This window comes from Triturus cristatus, chromosome 3_2 (assembly GCF_964204655.1).
Source record: "Triturus cristatus chromosome 3_2, aTriCri1.1, whole genome shotgun sequence".
Lineage (NCBI taxonomy): Eukaryota > Metazoa > Chordata > Amphibia > Caudata > Salamandridae > Triturus > Triturus cristatus.
This window is the reverse complement of record NC_140584.1, coordinates 459,320,233-459,336,260: the sequence shown is the minus strand read 5'-3', so window position 1 is coordinate 459,336,260 and position 16,028 is coordinate 459,320,233. Positions and strand designations below refer to the sequence as shown.

The 16,028-nt window shown below is 52.7% G+C and overlaps 1 protein-coding gene across 4 annotated transcripts in view; it reads right to left on the bottom strand.

Moving 5' to 3' along the window:
* The window catches only part of PIK3C2A (phosphatidylinositol-4-phosphate 3-kinase catalytic subunit type 2 alpha), a 780,848-nt gene that overhangs the window by 179,452 nt on the left and 585,368 nt on the right, over positions 1-16,028 (bottom strand). The window lies entirely within an intron of this gene.

Below are 16,028 nucleotides of genomic sequence, written 5' to 3'. Positions count from 1 at the left end.
TAAATATTTCTTTAATCGTATTCATATCTGATCATTTCCTCTGGCTCAGTGTGTATAAAAATTCAGGTTTTCAAGAAATCTATTGAAATAGGCCCTAGAACCCACGTTAAGATCAATTGTAATTTCAATCCAGTTGCTGGCAATGTTACAAGCACTTTCCCACATCTACAGAATCTTTGTTCATGGAGGTAACCCAAAAGCCAGTCAATAAAATGGCATTTTTAGCCATGATATTTACCACCATTGTTACTGCCTAATAAGCTTAACAATGCAGCCATCACCCTAATTTTAATTTTGTTTAGTTGACAGGTAATCGACCATAGCTGAAAAACTCTTGTGCACACATTTGACTTGTTTAAAGGCTGTACTGAGGTCCATGAAGGCAAGATGTAAAGCACATCTTAGGACAACAGTATAATTGCTAACTAACAGATGTAGATTAAGGCACTGTTCTGCCGTCCCCACACCTGTTCCAAAGCTCTATTAACTCCTGTATCTAAGCACAGAAAGTCAATTTCATGAGCTCAGATTTGGATTTTATTCATAATGTCTCGACCAGCTACCTTATCAATATAATCAAATAATGAGGTAGGACAGAAGCAATGAGGATCCCCCTAGTCTTGCTATGGAGCAGATTCCTGCACAGAAAGAAAAACAACTTCACCAGACACTTGTATGGGATCATCAACCAAGGAGAAACCACTGTACTCTATACTGCTTGAAGCTGGTCATCAACAACATGAAAGGAATGGGGGCAGAGTTGAGAAAATTAAACTATAAAACAGGGTGAAAGCTAAAATAGAAACAAGCTCATAAAGGTCGTGTGTCAGAAGAACCCCCCCCCCCCCCCCCCCCCATGTCCTGGGAACAGGCTAAAAAATAAGGATACTGGTGACGCATGGGTAGGGGGCACATCCAGTGTGTCTCCCACTGTAGAAAAACGACACCATCTACACAGTCCACTGAAGTTGCATTTTCCACTCCTGTTTGTAGTGCAAGAATTACCAGAATGTTGGGAATGAGGAAGACCCGAACAAATGAGTAATACATGAATGTAAACTTGAAGTTAACTCAGCCTGTGGTATGAATCTATCCATCTGCACTTTCTGAGCTAAACCAGCCAGTACAAGAACCACAAATACTTTCAGAAAGACTAAAAAGCACAATAGGAGTGTGTGCATTCAAACACACTCAATATAATGTGCATTCTTCTGTTGCGACAAACACGGGCAGGTACATATTGATGACACCTCATTTCAGGTGTGACAGAATAAACTTACTCTTAGAAGCAAGTAGCAACATAGAGGATGTACTTTCAAGTAGACCCTCCTCATTTCTCTGGGCCTTTATCGGTTGCAGGTTCTATTTGGTGAACTGATCCAGGAAACGTCCACTTCAATCCTGTGTAGCTTGGATTTGTGTTTGCAGGATATATGCAATGCTTGCAAATGCCAGTCATTTGTGACCACGGTCTATCTAAGGTTGACCAATCTGGCAATTGTGAATAATGGCTGCAATCTATGTCTGGTGGTTCGGTCCACCAAAAGTAGGTAGTGTCTTCTTACAGAAAAATAAATCCATGTTTGTCAGATACAGTGTAAACCTCGATCCTCAGCATCTTGAAGCAAACTTTCATGTCCATCTTTGGTGGACCAATCTTGTAAATAAGGAATGTGGCTTTTTATGGTTGAAGACCATGCTTGGTGGTCAAACACTCTTTTCCAACTGGTCAACCAACCATGGGCACTGTCTGCTTCTTGTAAGGAGGCAGAGTCATGCACACAAATGATTGCTTCTCCGGGCTGGATTTGTTATCTATAGAATGGCATTGCAAATCGTATGTGTACTTGCATGTGGCCATAGTACATGTCTGATGGGTAGGTCCTACATATGAGGGACCCTAGACAATAAGAAACACAGCCTCGGTCTGTCAAATATAGATCTACACCATCAAAGGTTGGAGTGTGTGTTAGACATACCTGTCCAGCAAATGTTAACTGTGTACAGCCAAAATCTATGCTTGGTATACAGGTCCTCATGTGATGGACTAGTATGCCAAAGGAAGGAGACCAAGGAGGAAGAGAGAAGACCAGACCACATGCAGCAGCATTTCCGGTTTACCAAACCCGTCCTGAAATGCAGCTTTGACTGTTTGTAGATAAGGGCCATGTTTGATAGAGCTGTGTAACAAAGCCTGGGATCCTTGGGGTTACACACCTCATTCAGCAAACTTGCACACACAGACAATAACTAGTGAGGACATGAAACATGCCTGGGTAGTTGAATAGCTTCATTAACTGGAGCAATTTGTGGAATTTAATATTCTAAAATGTAACCTGAAACACCTTCCAAGATAATGATTTTCTAGAGAACACCTAACATACTCATTGTAATGTGAAGGGTTGATTTGAACATTCTACATTACAAATAGGAATGTTGTCTTTGGAATCTTGGATTAGCCATTGCAGCCTGGTCATCAGAAATGACAGATCCTTGGATGGATGTCTGAAATAGGTGCCATTCTAATATTTGTTTACAGCTTAAGTGCCAAAGAGACAGGGACACAAATGACGAACACAAAGGAATCAACCAGCTTGGTAGTGCAGTTTTTGAATGGCGTCTGTGTGAGAGTGGTAAACCAAGTGCACAAGTTACTACTTGTGTAACGATATATCTGTAAGCGACATTAGGTAGTGATCGATACCTTACCTTAGAATATCCCCAGGCGTCAGACAGGATCCGGAAAGTTTTGCTAGCAGTACCCCTGCGCGTCAGTAGGTGGCGTCCTGGGGCTCTGCATCTGTCGCAGGCGTCGTAAGCGCCGAGATGACATCATGGAGACTACTTAGGCGCCACCCATGCACGCTGATGTTAGTTCTGTACACGACTTTCTGCGCCAGGACCGCAGAGCCATGCAAGAAACTGACCACTGGTGCCATGAAAGTAGGGCCCTGAAAGGGGATGACCTTAACCCTAGAAATCAGTTCGCAGAACGGGGAGGATGGGTGGGGCGGTAAGGAATCTATCACTAACTAATGTCTCTTGCAGATATATCGTTACACAAGTAGTAACTTGTGCATCTGAAAGAGAAACGTTAGTGATAGATTCCTTACATTAGAATAGATACCCCAGCAATACCAACCCCGGTGGTGTGTCTGCGAACAAATTACACCAGAAAGTCACAGAGAACAGAACGGCCAAAGAAGCCGTCTGTCTGGACTGTCAAGGCAGTAATGCTTAGTAAACGTGTGCAGCGAGGCCCACATGGCTGCCTGACAAATGTCCTGCAAGAGAACGCTGCGTCCCAAGGCAGGAGTGGCTGCAGTTGCCCTGGTAGAATGGGCACGCAGCCCCACAGGAGGCTCCTTCTTAGCCAAGGAGTAACATGTTTTGATGCACAGACCGACCCACCGTGAGATGGTCCGTGTGCACAGCCCGCTCTTTTTTAGCACCCACGTAGCCAACAAAGAGCTGGTCATCCACCCGGAACTGCTGCGTACGCTTCAGATAGAATGCAAGCGCACGTTTTGGGTTCAGATGGTGGAGCCTCTCTTCCTCCCTCGAGGGATGCGGAGGCGGAAAGAAGGTAGGCAAAGTGATGGTCAGCCCAATGTGGAAGGGCGTGACAACCTTTGGCAAAAAAGAAGGACGGGTCCTTAACACCACCTTGTCCAGATGAACAGCAAGGAAAGTAGGTTTAGAAGAAAGAGCCTGGAGCTCACTCACTCTTCTGGCAGAGGTGATAGCTACCAGGAAAAGCCGTCTTTAAGAGTAAGAAGATGCAAAGGACAGGTATGAAGGGGCTCGAAATAAAATAACTCTCTCTTCATCATGAAATATTCTCTAACATTTTCAGAGTGAGATTGTTCATCAACTTCCTGGGGATACCCGCATTTTGTTTTGACCTAAGCTTCATATATTTTCCCAAAAAAGTAAGCATTAAATTAGGTCTACGCATATGTTTTTATCATCACAATGGTGACCCTTTAAGAAAAAGACATAAACAAAGGCAATACTATGGGAATCTGGTCGATCTTATCTTATTACTCTTCACTTTGATCTTCACTTATTCTGATCTTCTTTATCTGCTCCTTCTCTTCTACCCCCTCCTTATTCTTTTTATAAATAAAAAAAATGTTTTTTTATGCTGTTATTTGTTATTGTACACTTAATAGATATTAACAGATTGTAACACAGCCTGATAAACGATAATACTAAGTACAAGAATGTAATCATTACAAGAATGAGTCCTAAATGTCCCCTCTTTTAATGATTTTTAGGGTTATTGGTGGTTTTTCCTGATGAAGGCACCCATTGTGCCGAAACGCTCGAAGAATTTATCTCTGCCACTCATTGTTGAAGAATTCAGCTTTGCCATTCACTGTTTTTAATTATTATAGATATTTTGTATAATATGAACTGAATGATGTCATGAATTTGATGTATTTTTTATGCATTTGTTTTCTGATTAAATATCATTGTTTTTTATAAATTTATGGTACTCATTTCTTGTATGATATTAGACTTATGTGAATTTAGGCTGCCTGGGAACTATACCTTCCATTGTGGGGCTCGAAAGGAGCGCACATCAGATAGGTCAAGACAAGGTTCAAGTCCCATTAAGGCATGATGAACGGCACAGGAAGAAACATGTGCGTAATGCCTTTCAGGAAACCGTTAACAACCGGGGACTTAAAGAGAGAAGGCTGATCTGGAAGCCTCAGAAAGGCGGAGATGGCCGACAGATAACCTTTGATAGTGCCCAGAGCAGAGCCCTGCTGGGCCAAGGAGAGAAGGAACAGAATGACCTCAGAAAGGGGATCCACAGACTTTACTGCACACCATGCCACAAATTTGTTCCATCTACAGGCGTATACCGTTTTGGTGGAGGGACGCCTGGCTGCCACAATGACATCACAGACTTTGGGAGGAAGATCGAAAGCTGTCAACTGTCGCCGCTCAATCTCCACGTATGGAGGTGGAGGCTGGACAGTTTCGGGTGGAGGACCGTCCCCTGCTGCTGCGACAGAAGATCCTCCTGAAGAGGCAGTCAGATCGGGGGATCGATCGCCATGCTGAGTTGCTCAGGATACCAGTATCTTCGTGCCCAATCCGGAGCCACAAGGATAACTCGAGCCCAGTCGCGCCGAATCTTCTTCAGCACTCTGGGCAGAAGTGATATAGGCGGAAAGGCATACAATAGACCGCAACTCCATTTGCGACGAAAAGCGTCGCTGAGCGAGTGTCGCCTTGGAAATTCCAACGCGCAGAACTGATGACATTGCGCGTTCTCTTCGTGGCAAATAGATCTAACCAAGGCTCTCCCTACTGCTGAAAGAGACCTTGCAGTGATAAAGCATCCCCATAGACGTGAGACCTTGCACCACGTCCGAGTGCAGACACCACTCGTGATCCATCAAGCACGGCAGCTGAGTTCGTCCGCCCTGGCGTTCAGAGAACCTGCCAGGTGTTGAACCACCAAGGTAAATCCTTGATGTTCCAGCCATGTCCAGAGGCGCAGAGCCTCCTGACATAGGGTTCACGACCCCACCCCGCCCTGTTTGTTGCAATACCACATGGCGGTGGTGTTGTCCGTGAACACCTGCACCACACTTCCCCTGACAGAGGGAAGGAATGCCTTCAGTGCAAGCCGGATCACCCGAAGCTCCACCAGATTGATATGGAGCCGGGACTCCGCCGGAGACCAGAGTCCTCTGATCTCCGCCTCCCCCAAGTGGCCTCCCCATCCCAGGAGGGGCGCATCCGTCACCACTGTGTGCTCCGGTTGGGGAAGGGAGAGGGATCTGCCATTGCCCAATCGCGATTAGTGAGCCACCACTGCAATTGTTGTGCAGCGCCCTCCGAGATCTGGACATGATCGGACAGGTTGCTCTGATGCTGCGCCCACTGGAACTTCAGGTCCCACTGCAGAGCTCGCATATGCCATCTGGCATGTGGCACTAGCAGGATGCAGGAGGCCATCAGACCCAGGAGCCGGAGGGTCATCCTGACTGAAACCCGGGACAGAGGCTGAAAGATCAGAATCATAGCCCGCTGCTTGGGAGGATAAACTGGAAACCGAGTCGAATCCAGAACCGCTCCGATGAAGGGGAGCTTCTGAGAGGGACTCAGGTGCGACTTCGGCATGTTGATGGAGAACCCCAGCAAATGCAGGAGGTCGGCCATAGTCTGAAGGTGGTTGACGACTGCCTGGGGCGAGCCCGCCTTCAACAACCAGTCGTCGAGGTAAGGGAAGACTGACATCCCCGACCTGCGCAGGTGATCTGCGACCACCGCCATCACCTTCGTGAACACCCGAGGGGCGCTGGTAAGGCCAAAGGGGAGCACGGCAAACTGAAAATGCTCCTGGCCTACCGTGAACCGCAGGTAATGCCGGTGGGCCGGCAGGACAGGGATGTGAAAATATGAGTCCTGCATGTCCAACGCTACCATCCAGTCTCCTGGGTCGAGGGCAGCCAGGACCAGAGTCAGCATTTTGAACTTCTCCTTCCGGAGGAAGCAATTGACGTTCCGGGGGTCCAAGATGGGGCGCAGGCCCCCTTTGTTCTTCTTGGGGACCAGAAAGTAGTGGGAATAACAACCACTCCCTACTTCCGGCCCAGGAACGCACTTGACTGCCCCCTTGGCCAAGAGGGCCGTGACTTCCTGCTGGAGAAGTACCAAGTGATCCCCCGACATGCGGTGGCACCGAGATGGCATGGCTGGAGGGGAGGACTGAAGGGGAAGGAGTAACCCCTGCGGACGATCTGCAACACCCACTTGTCCGATGTGATATCGCGCCAGTGGGGGAGGTGGTGGCGGATCCGGCCACCCACCGGCGTAGGGTGCTCCACAAAGCTCGGATTAGGAAGGTTTGGAAGTAGAAGCAGCGGGGGCGGAGGTGGACTGACCCCACGCCGATTCCCAGATCCGCCCCTGCGGAAGCTGTGTCCGCAGCCGCGATGGGGCTGGTTCTGCACAGGCTTGCTGATTGAACGTGCCTGGGCACCTCTGCCGTGGCCACGAAAGGAACAAAAACCAGCAGTGGCCGGGCTCTTTGTGGAAGTCCCAAGGACTTGGCTGTGGCCCACAAGTCCTTAAAATGCTCCAGTGCACTGTCTGCCTTATCGCCAATCAGGCGAGTGCCATCAAAGGGCATGTCCATGAACCAGCTCTGGACATCAGGCTAGAACCCGGTGGATCTCAACCAGGCGTGGCGATGAAGCGCCACAGTCGTAGAAATCGCCCTGCCCAGTGAGTCAGCGGTGTCCAAACAACACCGAATGGCGAACTTAGCTGTATCCTTACCCTCAGCAACTGCTTGGGACAGCACAGCATGGACCTCCTCAGGACACTGAGGCAACACCTGAGCAACCGTATCCCACACTGCGTGGGACGAGCGCCTCAATAAGCAGGCGGTGTTCACCGACCGCAGCCCCAAGCTGGCCAAAGAGAACAACCGCTTACCGAACTGTTCCAGCTTACCGAACTGTTCCAGCTTCTTAGAGTCCTTATCCGGCGGAGCCGTGGGAAAGGCACTCTGCGACGTTGGGGCTTGGATGACCAGGCTCTCAGGCGTAGGATGAGTGGGGTCACCAGGCGCCGATGCCTGGCGACATTCTTATCCACAGGGGCCCCTGTGGCCAGCCTCGACCAAGTGCCCAACAAGACGTCAGTGAGGGCGTCGTTAAAAGGGAAGCAGGGGCTCCGACGAAGTGGATGCAGTCTGAAGCACCTCAGTGAGGAGATTAGTCTTGAGGGCCACCGTAGGAAGATCGAGGTTTAGGACCTCAGCTGCCCGACGGACCATCATCGTGTAGGAGGCGCACTCCTCCATGGTAGGCAGGGGAGAAGCAAACCCTGGGTCAGAAGAGACAGAGGTCGATGGTGTCCTCCAAGTCGTCCACCCAGTTCTGCTCGGAGTCACACTGACTGGCAAGAGGGTCCTCGGACCCCAGTCGTCCTCCACCTCTGTTGCATGAGGAACAGACCGCAGCCGCAGAGCTGGAGAAGGAAAATATGGCGTCTGAAACGGCGCCGCGAACGGCGCCGGCCGGGGCCGAGCAGACGCCGCTTCCCAATGCGTATCCCAGGTAGGAACAAAATGGTCATTGAACCGGGGCAAGGGCGGGACAAACGGCACCCACTGCGGCGCCGGAGCCGATGGCGGCGCTGGGGCCGGAGCCGGCAGCGCTGGACCTCGTGGCAACAGGGCCAGAGCCAACGGCGCAGGATCCTGTGGCGCCGCCGCTGGATCCGCCGATGGCCCAACAGGATCTGGACACGGGACCGTGGGGCCTGAAGGCGCGCTGGCAGGAGCCAACGGCCTAAAAAGGCGGTCCATTGTGGCAAGAAATTCTTGCACCTGTTCGGGAGTCGCCGACAGACCCGGGTAAGGCGGGTAGGCCGCGGGACTCCCCAGCTCAAAAGGAGCCACAGGGGCAGAGCCCCTGTCCCCCTCGTCTGCATCCGAGGATCAACAGGGGGACGTCGGAGAGCGAACACGCTTCTTCGACTTTTTTTTGTGTCGTCGCTGACCAGAATCCGAGGGCGAAGACTTGGAGCCAGAGGAGCGGCGACTACGGCCCTGTGAGCGGTCCCTGGACCGGGAATGGCGCTGGGACGAGTGCCGGACCTCCAGCAGCTTCCGGCACCGCTCCCGCAAGGCCTTCGGGGTCATGGCCCGACAATCCCAGCAGGACCAGGAGTCGTGGTCAGCCTCCAGGCAGAAGAGGCAAACAGCGTGGGGGTCCACCGTCGACATATTGCGACGGCAGGCCCCACAAGACTTAAATCCAGGCATCCCTACGTGCACCAAGGGAAAAAAGGGGAGACAAAAAGTCTCAAAAATGTAGTCAAAAAGTGACTATGGTACGTGCGCTAACTGGATCTGCGCTTGCTGGCGGAAAAAGAAAGAACTGACGACAGCGCGCATCGGTGGCGCCGAAGCAGTCTCCGTGACTTCATCTCGGCGCTTGCTACGCCAGTGCGGACGCGGAGCCGCAGGACGCCACCTACTGACGCGCAGGGGTACTGCTAGCAAAACTTTCCGGATCTAGTCGGACGCTTGGGGATAGTAAGGAATCTATCACTAACGTGTCTCTTTCAGATAATTCACGACTAATGAGGAAGCACAATTTAAGTCCAGGAAAACACTAGGTGTATTTAATGCAGTGGTTAATCCACTATCATCACCTTTTCCCATACCATCTGCAATTGACAGGACTGGAACATGTGAACTGTTGGATACAAGAGGGTGTGAAACTGGCATTGGCGAGTTCTTAGATTTAAGTGAGGTACTAAAGTTTAGGCAGTGAGTGTATAGGTTGACCGTCCACAGGGTCACTTGTAAGTTGTAAATTGCAATTAGTGTAGTTGACACCTCTTCCTGATACAAAATCGAGAAGCCCTAGAAAGAACAAGCCATATAAGAATTAAAGATATAACACACTTTGAAGAAGTCACAGTCAGTCATACCCACTGTTTCAGAAGGAAGTTGTTCCTCATTATCCCCACTAAGCCAGTGAAGGCCTTTGCTAATATACCAAGCCCAATATCGGGTCTCTTTTCACAAGTACCTGTTCTTCAAATCTTTCCATGAAGGTGACTGTTACCTAAAGGATGTGTTTCACTGCTTTTGTCAAACATCAGACTTGCACGAAAGAGTGCACCATGTGGTTCACTAATGCTTGGAACTCCTTTCAGAGACATAAATGTGAAGACTTCGCCTGACAGGAATTCTGGTCCACTTCTTTAAAAAGGATTAAGATGGTGATGTTGAAAGTCATTCATTTGTGCACAGACTCTTTAGGTACTGCTACAGCATTTCAGTGAGTTTAAAGTCTGGCCTTTGCTCAGCCATTGCAAAATCCTGATTATGTTCTTTTTAAGTCACAGAGTTGTAAATTTACTGATGTGTTTTGAATCACTGTCCTGTTGTATGACCCACATTCGGCTAAGCTTTAGCTGTTGGTAGATGGTCTCACATGTATTCTCTAGAATCCATAGGAACTGAAATGAATTCACAATGAAATAAATGATTGTAAGGCATTCAGATCCTGTGGCTCCAGACCAGGCCCAAACAACCACAACTCTACCACCATGCTTCCCGGTTGACAAGGGGCTTTTCTGGTGATACGCATCGTTTGGTTTTCATCAAACATGTTTTTCAGAAATACAGCCACCAAACACCTTCGCTTTGCTTTGGGAGACCTGTAAAATCCTGGACATAGCTTTGGCATTTTTTGCAATCCATATCAGCATTATAAGGTATGATATATGGCTGAATTTGAAGAGACACCGATTCCTGGGCAAATTTGCACATAATTTCTCTAACTGTGCAAATATGGACTTTATATTGTTTTGAAATGTCTTTACAAAGTTATCGAGACAGATCACCAGCAATGGTTCTTTTTGTCTGTGAACATTACAGGTATTTTACGACCTGGCCATGATGCGTTAAACCAAGAACGAAGGCTCCAGACCAAACTGACAAAGTTTCTGATTTTATATACAAGTGGTAGCACTTCCATAATCTCAAGCAATCAAGTGCACGTGTTTAACACCTGTTTTCAACTATCTTCTTAACGGATATGGAAGCTGTAAAGATGTGCTTACCTTTCATACAAACGAGACTGCTGAATGTTTGCCAATTTGTTTGAAAAATTATGAAATTAGATTGATTACGTTTTATTGGGACCAGATAGCTAGATGTATATTGACGTGTGAAATCCCAGACTCTTAAGAGGATGTCCTTTCTCTATGCACCACCTTACATGCTAGGCTTAATACAAATAATTTTAGGACTCAAATTCATAACTTACAAACACATCTTATATTCCTTTTGCTGAGAATAATGTTAAAAAATCTTTGTTTCCATAATTTCTTTGGCTTTTGTAGCCAGAGCAATGGTAAAGGGCCATGGTACAAAGCTATCTTCCTACCTATTAGGTGCAAAAGCACTGCACTCAACATAATGCATTTCATAACACAACTAGCTAACCAGATGAATATTCCTGCATGCTTGTGTAAGGCAACACCATTGCAAACAGTCTCTCCAATTACCCTAATTTTTTCCATGGAAAAATAAAACATTTACCACGCCTTAGCCACACCCCGACAGAATATATTAAGGATTCAAGGCTAACCTTCATCACATTCTCTGACAACTATTTCTCCATCCATGCAGCTATCTCTCATTGCACCTTTCTTAGAGATATGCTACTTAATAAAAAATAAATATCTTCTCTTATCCACATTCACGTAGGTCTCCCAAAAGCTCTTTGAAGTTACCAGACAGGAGCATGCCAACAGCAAGTGTAAAAACCATAACTAAATATTATTCTTGTCGGGGCGCTAGGTGGCGCTAGCCAAGATGGCCGCAATGGAGTGAGGCTCTTGGATGCTGGACCCCTCACATCCGCATTATATCCGAAGTGGCTGTCCTAGGTTTACACAGACGACAGGCGAGTGTGGGGGAACTGCTGCCCTGCCCCCAGATCAACTTTGAGCCGTTTCGGCGCCGCCGGAGCTGAGCTGGACGACCCGTGGGCCGCGCCGGAGGCTGAGCCGCGCCCACCGGGTTCCCTGGGCGGCAGTGATTACTAAGAGGGTCCCCGGCGCACCACGAGGGGCGAGGGCCGCCCGGCCACCAGCGGACGCTTGAGACCGGAGGAGGCGCGGATTGGATCCGCGCTGGTGCTGGACCTTGGCTGGGTCGAGGGGGGCGGCGGATGGTGCACGCCCCCCGGTGCCGGAGAGACCCCGCTCGGCGGGCAGATCGGCTCGACCTACAATGCGCTGACCGAGTCCGGCTGAGGGACCAGGCGCGGCCTTGCCGCTGAGCGCGCCCGATCTGTCCCGGCGCCTGGGCCTTCGCTTCCTGCGGGGGGCGGCTCATCCTGGCCCCCTCACCGCTTGTCCTGGTGCCTCCTGTCTGGGGGATCCTGGAGGTGGCGCGGGTGAGGACTACAGGACCAACGGCGGCTGCCCCGGAACCGGAGGGCTTGCGCAGCGGACCCATGCTAGCTCCGGACCGGAGGTGAGCTGGGGGAAGAGGCGGCTGGCGGGCACCCCCCAGGGGGGTGGAGAGGCCTACTCGGCGGGCAGACCGGCTCGCATTGAATTGCATGGACGACCTGTCGCTGCTTGTACCGGCCCGTTCCTGGGCCTGGGCCGGGGCTGACTGAGGGAGACGGCTCCCCCTGGCTCCCCTGCTGCTTTGCCTTGGCGGACTCCTGTAGGGGTGACCCCGGAGGTGGTGCGGCCTTGACAGACCCTGCGGGCGGCCGCTGCACCAGGGGCAGAGTCGTACTCTTGGCGGCCGCAGCACGGACTTGAATGGGCGGCTGAGGTGGGTCTCCCTGGCCCTGCACCAGTATCTGGGATCCCTCGTCTTGGACTGTCTTCCCCGGCGCTGCCCTTGGCCCCCCGGGGCTGGGGGGGGGAAATCGGCTGTTGGCTCCGGAGTGGGGTGGACGCGAAGCCCCCTGGTGATTTGGCTGTGCCGATGGGCCGGGGTGTTGGCCGGCGCCCCCCAGTGGCTTGCACGTTGTACATCGACGGAGGGCTGTCGCAGGCGCGGACTGTAGCACGCAGCTCGGGACGTTGGGACAGCGGCTCTGCCCGGATCCAAGGTTGAGGACGAGGAGCGCCTTTGCCCTTCCCCTTCTCCTCGCTCTCCCCCTTCGTTGGCCTGGTGCGAAGGGCTGAGTCGCTTGGCGAGTGGGAGCCGTCTGCTGATTCGTTACACCCGCTCTCGTACCCGGCCTGTGCTTCCGGGGTCCATCATGGGCAAGGAGAAAGGCTCCATACCATCGAACGCACCCCACCAGACGTGGATTGACCAATTCACGAGCTCGGACCCGCCGGGCGCGGGCGGGGGGGGGGGCTCCGGCCCCGAACAAGGATTTGGCCGTCATCCTTCAGGCCATTGATGCCTCCCGCACATCCCTGGAGGGGATGGTTGGGGAGGTGAAGGTCGATGTTGCGCTCCTGCGGCAAGATCTCCGCAACGCCACAACTCACATTACGGAAGCGGAGTCCCGGATCTCCACGGCGGAGGACGACATTCACCTACTACAGGACCAGGTCCGGGAGCTCACAACCCAATCCAAGGAATTACACAGGCGGGCGGAAGATGCCGAAAATCGCGCCCGTCGCAACAACCTTCGCCTGGTGGGCTTTCCGGAGGGGGTTGAGTCTGGCCGAGCTGACGACTTCCTTGAGATGTGGTTTAAGTCTTGGATGCCGGCGACCGGCCTGTCGACCTGGTTTGTGGTGGAGAGGGCGCACCGGTCGTTGGCGGCCAAACCTCCCGTGGGAGCCCCCCCGCGCCCCTTTATCCTTCGGATCCTCAACTTTAGGGACAGGGACGCTATCCTGCGAGAGGCGCGGGCACGAGGCCCTTTAACTTTCAACAACCACACCATTATGATCTTCCCGGATTACACCCGGGAGGTCCAGGAGCAGCGCCGCTCCTACACGGAGGTGAGGCAAAAGATGCGCTCCCTGGGCCTTCAATACCAGCTCCAATTCCCGGCCCGTCTTCGAGTGGTTTTCCGGGACAAGACGCTGTTCTTTGATACCCCCCGGGCAGCCTGGACTTGGCTCACGGAGGAAAGGCTTCTGCGCCAGCCCGCTGGGGCGTCGTCTGCTGCTGTGCCCCGGGGCTGCGATGCGGCTGGCCCCCGGCGGCCGGGGCGCAGGAGGCGCACACAGTCCCGACTGCGCAGAGGCGCGGTGAAGGCGCGGACCCGGTCTGCCAACGCCTCCGAGAGGCAAGTGAGGGACTCCTCGGCCTCCTCCGGTGCATCATCCCGGGCGGCTGGGGGGCTCCGGTGCCGCTCGTCGCCCCTGCCGGGTGGGTCTCCCACTTCTCTCAACGTACAGATTGACTTGTCCGACCTCTCCCGCAGTCCTACTATGTAACTTACTGTACGCTTCATGCATCCACAAGGAGGGGCGGCGGCCCAAATCGAGGGCAGGGTTGGGGGAGCTTTGCAATCTTAAGATTTCCCGCAACTACCTAGGGCGCGATACTGGAATCCGTGCTTCAGGAGGGGTCCACCACGCTCTTTACACCCGAGCATTTAGACTTGGGGTTTTGTAATTGTTGGGTCAGTTAGGGCGACAGATGCTTCCGTTCGTGAAGTGTAGGGTGGGGGCTGGGGGTTGGGGTCCTGTTGGTTGCTTCTCCTTGGGAAGCTGTTTTGTTTGGGTTGGATCTGTTTTCTGTTGAGCCTCATCTGGTGCACTACACACTGCGCGCCGCCACACCTCTCCATGCAGTCGCCCGCGACGGCTCTGCAGCCACTCGCTCTCCTGCGCTGCCCGCGGGCCTCCTCTAGCGTGGGGCCCGCAGTCCTGGTCTCCCTTGCCCAATTGAGTCCTAACGCGCCCCATTCCTTTCACTTCCATGGGTGACCCCGCCTCCAAAGCTCAAGTGCGCGTCCTGTCCTGGAACGTGAATGGCTTACTGGACAAACTCAAGCGCACTGCGGTTCTTAAATACGCCCAGCGCATAGAGGCCGATGTGCTCCTGCTTCAAAAAACCCACCTGCTCGGCGAAAACTGTCCCTTTTTGGCGCGATATGGGTACGACCGGGTATGGCACTCTGGATTTTCCCGAGGATCTCGGGGGGTCGCCGTCCTGCTGCGCCGCTCCCTCCCTTTTGTTTGCACCCAGGTGCTCCCTGACCCCCTCGGGATGGCGATCGCAGTTAGCGGCACGTTGGAAGGTCGGCCTCTCCATCTCCTGTCACTCTACGCGCCGCCCACCGGGTTGTCACAGGCATTATCCCACGTCGCATCCTTGTTGGCGACTCTCTCACCGGGCACCATTGTTTTGGGAGGGGACTTCAATGCTGTATCGGCTCCACAGCTTGACTCCTCAGGTCCAGTGTCGGCGCCCCGCGCGGGCAAGGCAGCTGGGGAGCTGGGCAGAGGCTCAGGGCTTATGCGACGCGTGGCGAATCTGGCACCCACACGAGCGGCAATACACTCACACCTCGGCCGCCCACCACACTCACGCACGAATTGATGCGATCTTTGTCCCATCCACCGACTGTGCAGGCATCCAAGACGTCCGTATCCTTCCCAGGGGGATATCCGATCATTCTCCGGTCCTGCTGGGTCTGGGTCCCCCGCCCAGTGGGGCCCGCCAGATGTGGCGGTTCAATGCCTGGTTTCTCCAGGACAAGAAGCTCTGTAAAGAGGTGGGGTCCTCACGGACGCAATATTTTGGCGACAACGACGGGTCGGTCTCCTCGGCAGGGACCCTGTGGGAGGCTTGTAAGGCCATAATCAGGGGGGCCGCCAAGGCACTGGTGGTGCGGCATCGCCAGACGCAACACCAACAGCTTACCGCCTGCGAGGCCCAGGCATTACGGATGGAACAATCCCTCTCTGAGGGTGGAGACCCGGCCGAAGCCCGGCGGCTGAGGCTGTTGCGGGAAGAGATTCGTCAGCGGTCACTCGAGGCGGCTAAACTCCTCTGGCAATCCTCGGTGGCGAGGGTCTACGGGTGGGGTGATAAGAATGGGGCATTGCTGCACCGGCTGGCCACTTACCCGAAGGCATCGCGCATCATCCCGGCGGTGGCTGACTCAGATGGCCTGCTCCAGTCCTCGTCCGTGGCAATGGCAGACGCCTTCGCTCAATATTACTCGCAACTATACCGGGCCCGGGCATCGGACTTATCCTTGGCCTCGCTACTTGCAACTAATAGTGTACGGCTTCCTTGTCTTCGGTCCAGTGACTGGGAGGGTCTGGAGGTGCCTATTTCTCCTGAGGAGATTGGGGACGCGATAGGGCGCACGTCCGCGGGGAAGACCCCGGGACCGGACGGCTTCCCCCAAGAGTTCTATGCCACCTATAAAGACATTTTGGTCCCGCGGTTGGGTGCCCTCTATGCCGAGGCGGTGAGCACCGGCTCCTTCCCTCCGGAAGCCGACATGGCAACGATTGTGGTCCTGCCCAAGTCTACGCCGCCTTCTTGTGATAGGTCGGCGTACCGGCCGATCTCTTAT